This window comes from Monopterus albus, unplaced genomic scaffold, assembly GCF_001952655.1.
Source record: "Monopterus albus unplaced genomic scaffold, M_albus_1.0 scaffold99.1, whole genome shotgun sequence".
Lineage (NCBI taxonomy): Eukaryota > Metazoa > Chordata > Actinopteri > Synbranchiformes > Synbranchidae > Monopterus > Monopterus albus.
Genome location: NW_018127979.1, coordinates 894,207 through 897,431, shown reverse-complemented (window position 1 = coordinate 897,431; position 3,225 = coordinate 894,207). Strand labels below are relative to the sequence as shown.

The 3,225-nt window shown below is 38.3% G+C and overlaps 1 long non-coding RNA gene across 1 annotated transcript in view; it reads right to left on the bottom strand.

The window, feature by feature from the left end:
- Window positions 1-2,922, bottom strand: part of LOC109965320 (uncharacterized) — a 5,642-nt gene extending 2,720 nt beyond the window's left edge. The window contains exon 1 of the long non-coding RNA XR_002275623.1: window positions 2,701-2,922. This is a non-coding gene — a long non-coding RNA (uncharacterized LOC109965320). The remainder of the gene's footprint in view (window positions 1-2,700) is intronic.
- Between the last annotated feature and the right edge of the window lie 303 nt (window positions 2,923-3,225).

Below are 3,225 nucleotides of genomic sequence, written 5' to 3'. Positions count from 1 at the left end.
TCATACAGCCTATGATTACTAGCAGGACCAAACAGAATCAGAATTCTGACTTTTTTTTCAGAATTCTGAGTTTAAATTGTTACTTTGGTGAATGTTGACATTCTAGAATTCTAACTTTAAACTCAGAATTCTAACTTTAATCTCAGAATCAATCTATCCATCTAACTAAGTTTTCTGTGGTTACTCAAGATAGAAATCTGTGGAATACTTGTAATATACTAGAAAATGTTTGTTTAGCTGACGATTATTTTTTGGGGGCAAAAGCACAAAAACGCATTAAAACAACCTAAAATAATCTTGAGTAGGGTGAAAGAAATCACTATGTGAACTTTTAAACTTGAGAATGTTTTTATTTCATCGACACAAGACAAGAATGTGAACATTTATTGGAAATTCCACCACCATAAAATTTAAGGACATGGCCACTGAAATACAAAGTTTAATTTCTTTAGGTGTAGGCTATACTGACCAACCACCATGTAAAAAAAAAAAAAAAAAAAAAAAAAGGAGGGGGCAGGATAACGGCACGCATTTTCAGACCACCTTGTCAGGAGACAGTATCTTTGTTAAAAGACATTAACCAAAGTTGTTTATATTTTGATGCTAATACTTTTGCACTACTATTTAAAGAGCCCATAGCATGCTATTCCTTGTTTTCTGACTTATCTACAATTTTACAATGGTGAATTAACAAAAAATGGGTGTTCTGTATTTCTAGGCAGAAGCAACTCAATTTATAAAAAGTCTGGCAAACTCTCACTCGTGAGACTTTTTTTCTAATATGAAGTATTATATGATAGTTTAAGGATTTCCTTGAATGGTCATAATCTCCAGGCAGTTGCGCTATCATGTGAGCTTGCTTGACATCTACCAGTGCCATTTTAAAAGCGGGATTTTTCGACTGCACACAGTTTTGTGGATATATTTTATCCCCTGCTGCCTGCACTGTTACCAGAGGATGTGGAGAAAAATACAGGGCCTGAGGTTACTACATGTCCGGGAATGTTGCTATTTTACCTGACTGTGTCTAACCTACGAGCAGCCAGCCTGTGAAGCACCCTGGGGCAGTGACTAGTCAGCTCATTAATGCTGGATTCCCCCAGAGTACAGAACCTGTTTGTTTTGACTCCTTGAGGCCAGTGTGTATGCTGCATGTAATGTGTTGGATTGTAACGATCCATGATGTTACCATTAGTGCAACACTACCTGTTGGAATTTATTTCACTATATATATGTGGTCATGTGGGGGAAGACGCAGGGACCAGTGGTTTGATTTACCAACCTTGGAGCTACTTGAAAGAGAGTGATGTTGCACTACTCAGTGGAACTAAAGGGTAAGTTAAAAAAAACAAACTGGTTGCATGTATGTTAATATATTGTTTCTGTAGAGAATTGCTGTAAGGCTGAAGACATACCATGTCTGCACTATGCAAATTAAAATATGGGATTTCTCAATCACCCACTTTTAGTGTTATCAATCACTTTTCAAATGTACATATACCATTGTTAACCTATCCATGGAGAAGAAATTCAAATTAATTAATGAATGTTGTTGTGGTTCATGGTGCTGTCCACTTTCATATTCTGGCTCCATCGTGTCAGGTAGGATTTGAGGTATTGTCATTGTCGAAAACGTAGCTTATTTGTCAAAGTTTTTTGTTTATGTTCCTGACCGGAAGAGTTGTGCGCGTTCACGACCTATCCTTTCATTTTAAAGAGGTGGCTCTCCTTGGGTTCTCTCAAAATAATTACGGTCTATTTGGAGTCATGATAGGTGCAAAGATAATCTAGAGGTACCCAAGATTAAACATTAAATTGGTGGAAATGAGCATGCCATGTGCACTTTAAACACTGTAACACAAGACAGAAAAACGTTAGCATGTACAGCAGTTGAGTTAACGCTAAAGCTTGCTAGCATAACAAGCAATCTATGTTTTAATTAGCTGTTACCTAGTAGTTGTGCACAAACCTCTCATACAAGAATTTATATACCTTGTTTTGTTTTGTTTATTTAACCGAGGAATGAGGTTCGTGGACAGAGAACCCAAAATAACTTTTATCCTCTTTCAAGGCATGACCGCGTCAGCCAGGGCAAACCGGAAATTGTTTTACACGTTGCACTTCTCTTCCTGGTTTATGTGGAAAAAGTTCTATAATCAACGCCAATACACATCCTGTATGGGTGTAAGAGTGAAGGCAAGCGTACAAGGTCATCAGGTGGGCTTCCACTCATTAACTGATGTTATTTAACTGATGAATTGGGCCCACGACACTGAGAAGATTCAAAAGTGTTTACCAGCGTCCCAGAACGACCCTCCTCTTTGCCTCCACCCAAACACCCAACGCACTCCTTCATTAACATTTACTACTCTCTTAATATTTAAGGTTGTCTGTTAACTGTTACCAAAAATTAGGCCACAGCAAACACCAACAAGCCCAGCAAACATTTCAACTAAGCTAACTGCTAACCAAAGCCGTTAAGATACTGTAGATATCATTCTGCTAACGTGCTAACAACGTTAATATTCAATCCTGGCTAACACTAGATAAAGTAGCCCACCTGAACTAGAAAATATAACCTACAGTTAGACAACCACATTACAGTGAAGCACCTGCGCGCTGCATAACATGCGTACAGAACGCAGCACATTAAATATTTACTGTGATTTTCTATAATTTTCTAATGCTAAGGTTACTCACCTGTGTAGCAGAAACACCGGCGCCATCTTCCATCTTGAAATTCTACAACTAAACTTTCAGGACCCTTCTTCTTACGAGTTTTACGGCAGCTGGCATCCTTGATATTGCAATGCTGCCTCCTACTGGATTCGAGCTTCTTTAGTGTTCATTCTTTTCTAAATTGTGTGTGCAGTCCCATAGCTCTCAAAATGGAGGACCTACAGCGAGACCAATGTGGAAAAACCTGGCTGCCCTCTGATTGGACAGTTCGACTCTGCTCTGTGATTGGATTGAAACTGTCCAATCAGATCTAGGTGTAAAAGCAATTAAAACCATTCATGTTTTCTAAATTGAGTTGTACCTGCAGTTTGCTGCTTTCTGTCTGTACATAGTAAATAGTCACAGGTATTCACAAACACCTGTAACTATTTATAAGTAATGTGTACAAATCTTTTTACACATGCTCAAATATTGCCCTAGTAAGTCGTGGCCACAACTTAGGGGAGTTTTTTTTTCTCTGCCCTGTAGATCCCCAAGAAGTGATAT